The sequence below is a fragment of the Tamandua tetradactyla genome, chromosome 15 (genome assembly GCF_023851605.1).
Source record: "Tamandua tetradactyla isolate mTamTet1 chromosome 15, mTamTet1.pri, whole genome shotgun sequence".
Lineage (NCBI taxonomy): Eukaryota > Metazoa > Chordata > Mammalia > Pilosa > Myrmecophagidae > Tamandua > Tamandua tetradactyla.
In genome coordinates, this window is record NC_135341.1 from 37,107,612 (window position 1) to 37,121,995 (window position 14,384).

The 14,384-nt window shown below is 49.0% G+C and overlaps 1 long non-coding RNA gene across 2 annotated transcripts; it reads right to left on the reverse strand.

Moving 5' to 3' along the window:
- Positions 1–1,658: 1,658 nt before the first annotated feature.
- Positions 1,659–13,297, reverse strand: LOC143657212 (uncharacterized). Of its 2 annotated transcripts, none has more exons than XR_013162773.1 (3): positions 12,881–13,297; positions 9,565–9,782; positions 1,659–1,928 (listed from the first exon to the last, which is right to left on the reverse strand). It is a non-coding gene; the product is annotated as an uncharacterized LOC143657212 (long non-coding RNA). The 2 variants fall into 2 exon arrangements; XR_013162774.1 differs by lacking the exon at positions 1,659–1,928 and adding an exon at positions 5,193–5,391.
- Positions 13,298–14,384: the final 1,087 nt, after the last annotated feature.

The window sequence follows — 14,384 nt, forward strand, 5'->3', positions numbered from 1 at the left end:
ATGATGGGTACGGAGTTCACTCTTTCCTAAAGAGCCAGTCAGAGCGGGGAGAAGGAATTTCTAGGCCTCTCTATGGATGGAGTGGGGTGAAGTGGGGATACTTCTACTATGTATATGCAGATTCTGCCTCCCCAGTCCTGGCTTCCAGAATGATTGCCTGGAAATGGCAGACCAGCTTCCCTCAACTGGTACTCAAGTGCCAACTGCTACCTGCCCACTGGCAATTTGATTGTTGCCTGTAGCCAGAACCTTTAAGCCTCATCCACCTGTGGCCTCTGGGGCCCTAAGCCTTAATGCATTGTTTGGTCACTTGCAGGCGAGTAGGAGCTCAAGATGATGATGTTGGGTGAGGGGACGATATCATTTGAGTATTTTGGGCAGATTGGTCCCTGCTGGAATCCACATCATTGCTGAGGGCTGGAGGGACAGGTCTGCATTATGGAATTTTGCAAGCTGATCAGGCACCGCCTGCCCACTCAGTCTCCTTTAGGCATCTGCCAGTACTCTTAAAAATTGCATCTGTGACTCTTAGCCCCAAAGAGGCCATGGTGGCAAGATGACCTGATGACAGGCAGAGAGTCATGAGAGTGCCAGTGGACCGATTTGTGCAGGTCTGAGGTCAGGACCTGGTCACTCTAACCACCCAACCAAGATCACCCTTGGACGCTTAGTGGACCATGGCCGCTCCTGGCACATGTATCAATACTTTGTCCGCAACTGCTTGGGCAGTCCCTGGTCATAGATTCAGTGATCTCCTCTGTGGCCACTGCTACTCAGACATTGAGCTTTCCACTGAGGGCGAGGTCAGGCCCAGGGTAAGGGCAGGTTGGGTCCTGAAGTGAAGCCGCAGGCTCAGGTCTGTTACTTCCACTCAGGTAATTTTTGAAATTCTAGACCCAGCCGTTCAGGTGGAGGACCCTAATGATCCTGAGATTCAGGATAATTGTCCCCCACAGTCATTCCTATATTCCTTGTATGCCAGGATAGAGCCTGGAAGGCCCTATCTGGGGACATACAGAGGTATAGCAGCAAATAGGCCAGCTAGGCTTGTGTCTCAGCTCTGCCCCATCACTATCCTCTATTATAGTGCCTGTTGTCCCCTGTTATGGATCCCTTCCACCACCACCAACTGTTCCCCATCCTTGTCCCCAGTGCAGGGACTGGCATGGAAATCCCCTATCTCTGTTCCTCATCCCAGCCTCATTAGTGAAACCCTTCTTGGGTCACCATCATAGTTTCCCATTCCTGCCTCCATCACTGTTCCTCATTGTGGTTCCCATCAGCATCCCCTGTCACTTATCTCTGTCCCTATCCTGGTCCCTCTGTTGTTGGCCCTGCCTTTATGGCCCTGGCCTCGGTTGGTGCCCTTCATCCCTGCAGCTGCTTCTAGGAAGCGCTGAGGTGTCTCTGGGTGTGACCTTTTCCTTGAAAAGTAGAAGTCTTAAAGAAGAAAGACTTCTTTCTTCTTTACATAGCCATAACCCAGCAGGGCTGCCTAGAGTCAGGCCAAGAGGTACCAGAACCATAGGATAACCCCCAAACCGGCTTTTTCTGTATACCTCCTGGCTGCTGTTGTTCACCTTGACTCCAGGCATTGCCAAATGCCCACCCTGAGGTTCCTCACCAGAACCCCCAGTCCCTATTGATCATGTGTCCACTCAGAAGAGAGGGTAGGCCTGGCAGAGGCTTGATAACTTGGTAACTGCCTTGAACTATAGAGCAGAGAGAAGAGGCGTGGACTCATCCCTCATCCATGTATTCATTTAACAAATGCTCATTAAGCCCCACTTGTTCCAGGCATTGTCTGGGTAATGCTTGGTGGGAGCAGACAGAAAGGTAGCAGAGAGAGAAATCACTTGGGCGCAGTGGTAAAGTCCAATGTAGCCATTTTGTAGGTAGATTGTTTTCTTCTCAACTGTCTTCTTGAGCTGATGTGAAAGTGAGAAAGAGAGTTGATAAAAAGGCAAACTAATACTGTGGTTTGGCTGGATGAAGATTTCTAATTTAAATGAAGGGCTGGGGAATGAAAACTTTTACTGAGTTGGTGAAACAGGTTTGAGATACCTGGAGATGACAGAACAGGGTATTCAAGAAGTAGTGGGATGTACAGATCTTAGCTCAGAAGCAACATTGGGTCTGGGAAAGGGGGATCCTCATTGCAGAGATGAAACCCTCACTATATGGGAGGCTGCCATCATCCTGAGAGTGTGCATCTGGGAGAGCAGGGATGGGGAGCCCCACAGCACAGGTGCTAGAGGAAGTACCTACAAGGATGCAGAGAAGAGGGTGACCCCCCGCCTCCCTGTCCCAACTGTGGAAGGATGAAGACCAAGGTGCTTGAGATCTGACTGTGTCCCCAGAGATCCTGCGTATGACCAACCTCTTTGTGAACTTCAGACTGCGCACACTGGTTGGCAGGCCCCAGCGAGGCTTCAGGAGCATCACTTCTACTATACCCTCTATGAACTTGTGGCCCAGGGCAGCTGCCTATGCCATGGCCACAACTCTGAGTGCAGGCACATACCTGGGGCCCCAGCCAATGTGGAAGGCATGATGAGAGTCCTAAGGGAGGGGTATCCTGTGGCTGGTAGGGCAGGGAGGCTGGGGGATGAAGGCAGATATATCCTGCCCTCCTCCCTGCCAGGTGGATGGCCTTTGTGTCTGCCACTGCACACAGCTGGTGCCCACTGTGAGCACTGCCGGACCTGTAGCAGGATCACTCACAGTGTGCAGCCGAGCCTAGCCGCCTCAACGCCTCCCGAGGTAGGAGCCACACCCTACTCTTCCTGGCCATACCTGCTGTAGGTCAGCCTATCCCATTTCCACCTCTCCTATTCTGCCCCAAAATGTAAGTGTCGTGAGCATGCCCACAGTTTCCACTTTGATGGCCTTGTATCTGGCAAAGTGAGTGAAGGCATATGTGACACATGTCAGCACAAGACAGCTGGGCATCACTGTGAGCTCTGCTAGCCCTTCCTCCACTAGGATTCCCAGGAGGATCCCTGTTCTCTTGCTCCTGCATCTGTTCATCTTCCAACCCCATCCCAGCTCTGACCCTGATCTTTCAGCTCCACAGTGATCTGTGACCTAACTATTCTTTCCTCTGACTCCTGATCCAGTGTGACCCTGTGGGTGCCCTGGAAGATAGTTGTGTGATGCCCACACAGATAAGACCCGTGCCTTTCTCTCTGAGCAGTGTTGCTGCAGAGACCTCATCTGGGGCCAGCACTGCAACTCCTGCTGGCCTGGTTACTATGGGCTGCCTTCCACGGGGTTCCCAACCCTACATCCTCCCTGCTGTCCTCCCTGTCGCTTTTTTGGTTATGCATGTATCTCCCTGGCAACCCCATCAGCACACTGAGATTCCTGCACCTTAGCCTGCTAGTGTAACTCCCGGAGCCTGGACCAGACTCTCATGCCTGTGATCCCTTCAGTGATGCCTGCCACTGCAAATGCTTTGTCTCTGGAAAGGACTGTAGCCATTATCTGGTGAGCCTTAACTCCTTAACCCCTATTTGACCTTGCCTGGACACTAATCTACTAGGAGCTGGTGATTATAATGCTATAGTCAAAAGCAATTAAATGGGTAACAAGTATTATGCACTGGATTATAGGTGTTTCATGGTGGACATGTTTGGAGGAAGACTCTGCTTAAAGAAAAACTCATTACCCTCTCGCCTCCCTTTGTTTAACTTTTGTTTAACCTGGCTGCATCCTCAGCTCCTTCCTCTCTCCCCTCCCTAAAGCCATGTAGGGATGCACTATTATCTCTTCCCACCCCAGCTGCAAAGAAAGAGCATGTTCAAGCCCTGCTATTCACCACTCTCCCTCCTCCACCACCCCACCCCATCTGCCTTCCACCAGGCAGTCCAGTACATGACCTCCCAGACCGCTGACCCCCATTTCCCATCCAGATCTCAATGTCTTCGTTTCCCCCATCTAACTGCTGTTTCCTACAAAATCCAAGTTCTGGGGTCTGAGCTGTGATCCCCCAGGCTGCCAGCCCTGTGACTGTGACTTTGGGGGTGCCTATAGCGACAGGTACAGGGCAGGACCTGGATGTCAGGAGTCAAGCTGCGGGGATCAAGAGTTGACCCTTGTCTTCCCCATCCCCATGCTTGCTCAGGTGTTCTGTAAGGGAACAGAACAGAAGGGAGTGCTGCCCTCTCCTCCGCAGCCGTTGCTGCCATGAGCTCCAATCAGGGCAATTTTGTGCTGCCCTTGACCAGGCCATTTCTGAGGCATAGCTTGCCCAGTCCTCCACCCAGTTGATCCCTGGCTCCCCTTCAGTGTGCAGGAAGATCAGGGGCAGGAGGAAATTAAGGCTGAGACCTTGGGGCTCAGAGGAGGAAGTGAGTGTCCAAAATGGTCTGAGACCAACAGGGAGGGAGAGCTATTTAGAGGAGGAGGCTGAGCAGGGCTGGAATGGTTAGGAAGTCCAGGTGGGAGGCCAACATAGAGGTTCAGTGTCACAGACAGAGCCCATATTCTCAAGGCAATGTGGGAGAGGACAGGCCAGAATGTTGGAGGTCACTGACACTCACTTGCCTCCAGAGAGCCCCTTAGCTTGCCTCCTAAGACCCAGCCCTGGGGATTTGGGTCCCAGGCTCCCTGGCCCTGAAGTGGCCTGAGCATCTCATACTCGAGTCCCAGTGGAACCCCTGCCTAGTGTCAGAGGGCTGGCCCTGTACTGTGGACTGAACTTTGCATGTGTGATAAGTGGGACAAGCCTTTCTCTGCTGGTACCCCTAGTGCCTCATGCCCTGGAGGATAACATTGTCCTGTGCTAAAAGACCCAGGTTGGTGGTTGGCAGGAAAGTTAAGCAGGCAGATGGGTGGTGCTGGGTGGTGGGTAGAGGTGACTGACCCCAAGTATCTGAAGACTGGCAGGAATTGGTCACTGTGCATGCTCAATCCCTGCCCAGCAGCATCCACTGTGCCCATCTGCTGCCCTCAGAGCAGCTTTTTCAGGAACCCTGCCCCATGCACACAGGTAGGCAGGGCCCTGTGATCCCCAAGACCAACATCACACTATGCTGCCAACATATTTGAAACAGCAGTGAGACCAAGTGAAAGACCCCCAATATGGAATGTCATAGAATACTGGAAATGGGACTTAATTTACAACAAAGCAGGATGTAAGAAGTTGGTCTTTTTTCCATTAGTTGTACGCTGAACAACGACTGGGTCCAATAGAAATGGGCCATCCCTGGGACCACCCACCCCTTCTCCACACCCACCTGTTGGGGTGTGGTTCTATCCAGACAGTTTTGCTTTGAGCCAGGAACAAGCACTATTACATGAACTTGCATCTATGGTGGATCAAGGGGTATGGGGGCCTGAGGGAAGCATCCCATTTATCTGGATTTGGCGAGGTCTTGGGTTTCCATTCTACATCAGGGAGAGACACAAATTACAACAGGATAGGATGGGATCAGTGGGGCACGGGGTGGGAAATTATGAAGGCCTGGAGTTACACAAAAAGGATTGAGACAGGCCAACAATATAAGGGGGTGAAATTCAGGGAGGGGAACACACATGCAAAGGATAGAACATGAGAAAAGGCAGGAGCTAGGCCTCACAGACCCTTGTAAGCCAGGAAAAGTGCTTAACCTTTATCCTTAGGGACAATGGGGAGACATGGAAAGATTTTGAGCAGGGAAGAGACAAGGAAAGAAAGGATTGTTGAAGGATACAAATGGAGGCTGCTGTGATAATTCCTGCTGAGAGGTGGTATCACCTGAAATAGACGGGTCACTGGAGAGGGAGGAGATAAAAGAGATTAGGTCTGTGTAATAGGAAGGCAAGAGTACCACAGCAATACCAGGGGCAAATAATTAGGGGGGAAGGACAAGAGTTAAAGGGAGGTTTGGATTTTCTGTTTGGTGAGGGTGTGTTTGTCAGTTATTTTTCTTGTGGGAGCAATGAAAATTGTCTAAAATTGAGTGTTGATGATTATACAACTAAATGAGGAAAATGTAAGACATGCACTACTGACTTTGGACATTATACATAATGCCTAATGGATGGTGGTGGCTGAAGGATACACTGAGAGTTAGAATGGCAAACTCTGTATACATATGATGGAATATTGTGCTGCTACAGAAAGGAACGGAGTCATGAGGCATCCAACTATGTGAATGGACCTGAGGTACATTATATGATGCAAAATAAGCCAGAAACAAAAGAGCAAATATTGTATGGTTGCATTAGAAATTACTTATAAGAAAATTCGGACTAGATACAAAAACTCAAAAATGGACAGCACAATAATACCTAATTGTAAAGTAATCATGTTAAAACACTGAATGAAGCTGCATCTGAGCTATAGGTTTTTGTTTTGTTTTGTTTTGTTTTGTTTTGATTTTACTATTATTACTTTTATTTTTTTCTCTATATTAACATTCTATATCTTTTTCGGTTATGTTGCTAGTTCTTCTAAACCAATGCAAATGTACTAAGAAATGATGATCATGCATCTATGTGATGATGTTAAGAATTAATGATTGCATGTGTAGAATGGTATGGTCTCTAAATGTTGGGTTAATTTCTTTTTTTCCGTTAATTAAAAAAAAAAAAAAAAAGAGAAGGGATAATTGGAGATGAAGGGATACAGACTGTACAACGGGACTGGATATAAAAACTCAGAAATGGACAGCACAATACTACCCAATTGTAATTCAATTATGTTAAAACACTGAATGAAGCTGCATGTGAGGTATAGGTTTTTTGTTTTTGTTTTTTTTGTTTTTTTTTCTTTCTATTATTGTTTTAATTCTTATTCTGTTGTCTTTTTATTTCTTTTTCTAAATCGATGCAAATGTACTAAGAAATGATGAATATGCAACTATGTGATGTTATTAAGAATTACTGATTGTACATGTAGATTGGAATGATTTCTAATTGTTTTGTTAATTCTTTTTTTAATTAATAAAAAAAAACTGAAAAAAAAAAAAAAAAGAGAGAGCAAGGACAATCGGAAAAAAGGAAAAAAAAAAAAAAAAAAAAAAAAAAGAAAATTCGGGCCTAGAATGTAAGCTCTTAGAGCAGTCACATTTAGTTCGAAGCTATAATTGTTAGTTCTAGAGTTTGAGATGCTGTGCTACATATATTTAACCTGGTATTTCCCTGGAACTTTGGGTATCTGTGTGACACCTAAGACCCAGAGTAGAGTTCTGCAGTTCTGAAAGCTAGCATTGCCACATACAACTGTTAAAGAAATTGAAAAAGAGATCAGGCTTCAATTAGAGATAAGAACGAAGCCGATTTGGTAGGGACTAAGTTAAATCTGAATATAGGGGTAAGGAGTACATTGTATTTTAGAACTTCACCTACTCTACCAAAGGAAGAGAGGTTTATTTTGTCCAAAACCTAAATTTTCTATAGCACATAATCTAACTCGACCTGTCTGGATAGATCATTTAACAAACACATGAAGCCCAGAATGAAAATGAGGGCTTATAATTCTGTATAACTTAATGTAATGCCCGGATATATCCCAGAGTATGTTAAGCAGATAATTTAAAAGTATTGGCAAGTCCCTTGAAAGATAGGAGGGAAAAAATGGAACTATTAAACTTCACCAGGGACATTGCTGATAGTGTCTCAAACATTAGGAACTCCCAAATCAATAGGCCAAGCCCTTGTTTTTGAGGCTTGCTCTTTTGAAGTTTATTTATGTAGCAGAGAGGCTAAGCCTACCTATAATTATGCCTAAGAATTACCTCCAGAGGACCTCTTTTGTTGCTCATATACAGCCTCTGTCTCTCTAAGCCCAACTCGGCAAGTAAAATCATTACCCTCCCCTCTACCTGGGACATGACACCCAGGGACGAAAGTCTACCTGGCAACGTGGAATATGAATCTCAGGGATGAACCTGGCCCTGGCACCATGTGATTGACAATAGGTTCCTGACCAGAAAGGGGGAAAGAATTGTAACAAAATAAGGTATCAGTGCTGAGAGAGCTCAAATAGAGTCGAGGCTATTCTGAAAGCTATTCTTATGCAAGCTTCAGCTAGATATTGCTATTTACCTTTTGCCAAACTCCAACCAAAACCATTCCTGCCAGCCCTAAAGAACGCCTAGAGCTCTATCTGAGATTCTACGAAGGTTCCATGCACTATGATTACTTTTCAGAAACCTAACCTCCAGATGGGTGCCTAAACCAGATAAATCCTGAAACCCAGAGGGGCCAGCCTCTCCAGAATATCAACTAGTTCCATCACGTTATCCCATATTATCAACATCCACTTCCAATGTGAAAAAGTTAGAATAGGCATAGCCCAAATACCCTTAAAGGTTGGGAGAAAGATCAAAGGAGAAGGTGGAGTTATAACAGAGAAGATAGGATTTAACAAATGAGTGTGGCTATTGAATCATTATACTGATAGATCTTTTAGTCTCCAGGGTCTAGGAGCAGCTAGAAGGAAAACTCTGAAACTGTTGAACTAACCCATACCAAACTCTGAAATCTGTTCTATAACTAATTGTTGTGGTGTGCTTTAAAATTTATTGTTTCGTTTTTATGTTATTTTCACAATAAAAAAAAAAGAAAAATGAAGAGATTAGGAAACAAGGGGAACACAAGGGGGTGTTGAGGCCTGACACAAAGAGAGCTGGCCTTTGTTGGCTGGGCTCAGTGTCTGCTGCCCTCCACCCACCTGCTAGTTTGTGCTCTTGCTCCAGGTGGAGGAGTTACCTGGCTTGCGGTGGATCCCAGGGCCACACAGCACCTGCAAGAGCTCCACCAGGAGGGCTGCATAGAGGCAGCAAGGACGGGGCACTCCAGCATCATGCCCAAGGACTGTGTATCTAAGGCCTGGTCTGTAGCATCTCGGTCTTGCTTTACGGGGACAGCCCTAATGAGTGTGTGCTCCTAACTAAGGAGACTGTGGACACAGGGATTGCAGCATCATGAGATTCTGCAATCTGATCTGTCTTTTCTACTGCTAGCATGTGAGTGGCACCTGCAGGGTTCACTGAACACCAAGTATGCTCTGTTGGGTGGGCAGTGCCTCTGCTGTCCCCACATCATTGGTCGTACCTGTGATCATTGCTAGCCAGGGGCCTATGGCTTCAGGCCCACTGGCTGCAGTGGTGAGTCTTCAGGGCAGGTGGGCAGGGGGAGTTGGGTTTGGGCAGCCATCTCTTTTCCTTGCATGGCTTGGTTGCCCTTCCCCTTCACCACAGAGTGGTGCTGCCATGCTGAGGGTGCCACTAGTGCCATATGCAACCCTGTGAGTGGGCAATGTATTTACCGGGCAGGTCTTGCACATCACTGCTTGTGACCATGGACAGTGGGTTTTCCCATGCTTTCAGCTGTGTGCCTGCAATGGGCATTCTGAGTTGTGCCACTCATGGTGTCTGGCAGACTTGCCACAGGGCCACCACGGGCCAGCACTGCAGGTGGCAAAGAGCTGCCCTTTGAAGGGTTGGGCAGAAATTATGATGAGTGAGCAGGCCCGAGCCCATGTGCTACCACCACCAGGTATCTGGATGCTACTACAGAGACCCCACCCTGGGCTTGGGCCAACAGTGCTGGCCCTGCCCCTGTCCTGGGTACCTTAACTCTGGCCTCTATCATGATAACTCCTGCCAGGTGGACAGTATGAGTTGGTGTGTCCTGTGCCTCTGTGCATTTGGCTATGCAGGTGAGGCAGTGGCATGCCAATCGTCCTGGTCACTTATTCACAACACCATCAGGTCCACATGGTACACTTTTGCCAGTGTTGTCTGTTGGCTGAGTTGCAAGTTGGACATCTGTCCTCAAGGAGTTCTGTTCTGGGAAGGGAGGGTCAAATGGGGGAGAATTATAAGCATGGACATTATAAGCCAGGAAGATGAGCTGTAAGGTAGCTACTGCTTTCTGCACCCTCCTGGCAAAAATCTCAGACTTGCTGTCAGGGTATGTGGGACCACAGGCCCCAAAGGTACAGGAAGACATCTGAGACAACCTCCCACCCCAGTTCTCTTTTATTATTATTATTTTAACATTTGCCCCCCCCCATTATTTATTTTTATTCCATATGTTCTACTCGTTTTTTGACAAGGTAGATAAAAGGAGCATCAGACACAAGGTTTTCACAATCACACAGTCACAGTGGAAGCTCTATCATTATACAATCATCATCAAGAAACATGGCTACTGGAACACAGCTCTAAATTTTCAGGCAGTTCCCTCCATCCTCTCCATTACAGCTTGAATAACAAGGTGATATCTACTTAATGTGTAAGAATAACCTCCAAGATAACCTCTGTACTCTGTTTGGAATCTCTCAGCCATTGACACTTTGTCTCATTTCACTCTTCCCCCTTTTGGTCGAGAAGGTTTTCTCAACCCCTTGATGCTGAGTCTCAGCTCATTCTAGGGTTTTTCTGAATCCCTTGATGCTGAGTCTCAGCTCATTGTAGGATTTCTGTCCCATGTTGCCAGGAAGGTCCACACCCCTGGGAGTCATGTCCCATGTAGACAGGGGGAGAGTGGTGAGTTTGCTTGTTGTGTTGGCTGGAGAGAGAGGCCACATCTGGGCAACAAAAGAGGTTCTCTTGGGGGTGACTCTTGGACCTAATTTTAAGTAGGCTTGACCTATCCTTTGTGCCACCCCAGTTCTCTTAATACCCCCACTGTGACTGCTATTCCCCTGGCTACTCTGGGCATGCTTGGCTAAGAGGGGACCCCAGAAGGAGTCCATGCCAGCCCTGCCAATGCAATAACATTAATCCCTGTGACCCTCCTGCCTGCCATCCTCACAGTGGGCTCTGCCAACACTGTCTGTATCCTCAAACTCAAATAGAGCATCCTTTGGATCATGAGCTTCCTGGAAGCAAGGCCGGGGTGAGTGTCATCTGCTCCCTGTCCTGACTCTATCTTTTCCCTGCAGATTGTGCCTGTGACCTACAAGGTTCCATCATACCCAGCTGTGACTCCCACACAGGCTCCTGCCTCTGCAGAGAGGGTGTCTCAGGGCTGAGGTGCCAGGCATGTGCTCACAGCTCCAGAGGTGGTTTCCCACGCTGCACTTCCTGCCTTACTCGCTTCAATTCCTGGGATCAACACCTGGCTCTGGTCCTGCAACAGCTGAAAGTTGTGGCCCAGGAGGGGGCTGCCCTGTGCCTGGAGATGGCTGCCTGGCAGGCTGCGGGCCAGAGTGGATGCCTGTAACCCCTGAAGAAGGTACTGCAGCGGGCACCTGGATGTTCTCTCACCCACTGTGAGGACCTACAGCAACTTACAGAGTGGACAGCTGGACTCAGGCAAGGGGTCTGGGATCAGGAAGGAAGGGTTTCCCTGACTGAGGTATCCAGATGGTTATAGATTGGCCTGTCTGCATCCTGGATCTGGGAGTCAGGTGGGTTTCCCTGAGTGAGGAGTCATGGAGCAGAGGGTATCTCTGGACAGGCTGATGGACCATTTCCCATAGGAGAGAACTGACTGCATTGGCTGGGACACTGCAGGATACAAGACAGGTTGTAGCCAAGGGTGGGCTGTGGGCCAGGGGGCAGCATGAACACCTGGAAGCATTATCACAAGAGCTAGACTGTGTCAAGGACTTAGTCTGGCCAAGGGGCCACAGGAGCCCAAGGTGAGGCCAAGTGGGCAGATGGGTTGGTGGCAAGTCAGAGCAGGGGCTAGACTAGGGCAGAGGAAGTGGCTAAGTACCTCTGTGTACCTCTGGGGGCACAGAAAGTTGATTCTCCCTGCCCCAACCCCCAGTGAGTGGAGCCCTGAACTCTTCCTCTGTCCACCCCTCTCAACCCTACAGATGTTGAGGCCCAGCCTTCCTCAGCTGCTCTGTTTTCCCAGAAGGCCATGCTCAGAACCCAGTCCATGGTCACACTTGGAGGACTGGACAGGATCCTGGGGTAGACCTAAGAGTCCCGGCAGTGGACAGAGCAGTTGCTGTGGGGCTGGGCTGCCTCACACAGAAGAAACAAAAGGGGCTGTTCAGCAGGAAGAAACCAATAGCTGCTGGGGCTCCTGATCAGAGCAGGAGAGGTGAGTGGATCACTAGGGGTGGGGGTGAGAGGCTGCCAAGGAGAGGATTCTTTCCTAGGTGTAGCCTGGGTGTAGAACAGCAGGGGCTTTGGGACATGTACTCCTCACTTGGTCGCCCATCACATTTACAGGAATGTTGGGCTTGGGGACTTGGGCTGGCCTGTATTCCTGCACCCTGTGGGGTTCCCCCTACCCTGGGACTCTGCCCACTGCCCAGTGGGCTCTGTGGCCTCCGCAATTCCTCCTACAGCCTGGATATAACAGTCACAGCCTTTGAGCAACATCAGCAAGTGGTATAGAGCCATGGATGGGAACCATGGATGGAGTCACAGGGCACATTCTGTATACCCACCCCAACCAGCTACAGAAAATCCAGGCAACAGCCAGCTCCATAGAATGTGGAGTCGTGCAAGGGAGCCCTGGGGTGTGGCTGCCGTGACCCATGGGCAAGCCATCGTGCAGACCATCCAGTACTTCCTCACAGGTACATCTGCTTGTCACATGTCTATTCACAGCTGAGGGAGGGGCAAGTGGGCATCCAGGATACCTCCATGGTACTCCTTCCAGGTTGAAGAACATTCACAAGAGCTGACCAAGGGCCAGTTCGGAGCACTGGTGCGCTGGGGGTCAAAGGGAACGATTTGTCACGTTTGCTAATTTTTGTTGTGTGAACAGTCCCACCATGACCAATTTCAATCTACCTGCCATTTAACAGCTGATTTTAAAAATTCTTGAAAAATTAATGAATGACTCTTGCAAGCCTCCAGTATACCACTGGAGGTGGGTTAGGAGCAGGGTTCAGGACCAAGGACCCTAATCCCCTTTCCAACAGATGTTTTGAGTTTGGACCTGGTGGCATCATGTTGGCTGGCAGTGCCCCTACCCCAAGTCAAGGTGGCAGACGTTGCCCTCCTGTTGGATCAGATCCAGGGTGTCCTTCCAGCCCCAGACACCATGGTCTGGGAGCTTCCCAGAGCTGCAGATGTCTTCTATCAGGCACAGCAGAACAGTTGAGGGGCCAGGAGCCAGGAAGTGGAGGCCAGAGAGGGTGGGCATGGAAGGGATGCTGATTGAGTTCCTGTGCCTTTTAGAGAGGTCACAGCCAAGGCTCTGAACCAAGTGTGAACATTCAGGGAGTGCTGGCCAAGGTGGGAACTCACTGCAGAGCAAGGACTGTAGATGGCAAAGGGGGTACTTCAAGGCCTGGAGGCCAGTGTGCAGGAGGTGTTACCCCATTTGTACCCCTCAGCTCCCTCACACCTCTTGTTCAATGGCTGCTGTGATCTCCACTTCCCCCCTCGGAGCCTTGACCCATTGTGATGTCATGTGTGCTGGTGTGAAACTGTTATGTACCCCCAGAAAAGCCATGTTCTTTTAATCCTAATCCAATCTTGTGGGGGCAGACTGTTTTGTTTGAGTGGGACCTTTGATTAGGTTGTTTCCATGGAGCTGTTACCTTGCCCAGTCAAGATGAGTCTTAGTTAGTTTACTGGAATCCTTAAAAGAGCTGACACAGACATTTGGGGATACAGAAGGAAAGATCCCTGGCAGAAGCTGGAAGACCCACAGGAGTTATCAGAGCCATTTTGAAACCAATGCAGGAGGGCCAACAGATATGGCTATGTGCCTTCTCATGTGACAGTGGAACCTGGATGCTGCCTTTCCTCCGAGAAGCTATCCTCTTTTTGGTGCCTTAATTTGGACATTTTCACGGCTTTAGAATTGTAACTTGTAACTTAACAAATCCCTTTAATAAATGCCAATCCGTTTCTAGTATATTGTATTCTGGCAGCATTAGCAAACCAAAAGTGTTTCAGAGTACTTTGATTATGCTAACATTCAACCTGGTTGCTACCCTGCTGTGTCCTCCCTATGCTCCCCTGTCCTTTGCTCAGGCAGCAGGACACCTGGCTCAGATGGCTCTGGCGGTAGATGTGGCTCCAGGCCTGGGGCATCTGTCCACTGCAGCTGAGGCCCTCAGGAATGCATTTGGCCTTGAGTCAATGGCAGGCCCAGGAAGCAGAATAATAGGCAGGGCGGGCCATGGGTATAGCTGGTGGCTTGAGTAAGGTGAGGTAGAGGACAATGGACCTTGAAGTCTGAGGGATCCCTCTGGAGAAGTTGGGGGGTGGTGGGTAACGTTTAGGTTGGGGCTGGGCTGGGCTAAGACAGGATCTCAATTCAAAAATCCCTTGCCCTCCAGGAACCTTGAGCAGAGATATGTTCAGGACAATAGAGTCTGGGTGGGGTGGGGTCTCAGTCCCAGCCTCTCTGCTCTAGGAGTTGCAGGTGGCCTGGTTGAGCATGGCAGAGTTGCCAAAGAGCACATGCAGCTTAGTGGCCACACTGCAGGACACGGGAGAATGTGTGCAGTGGGCACAGGCTGA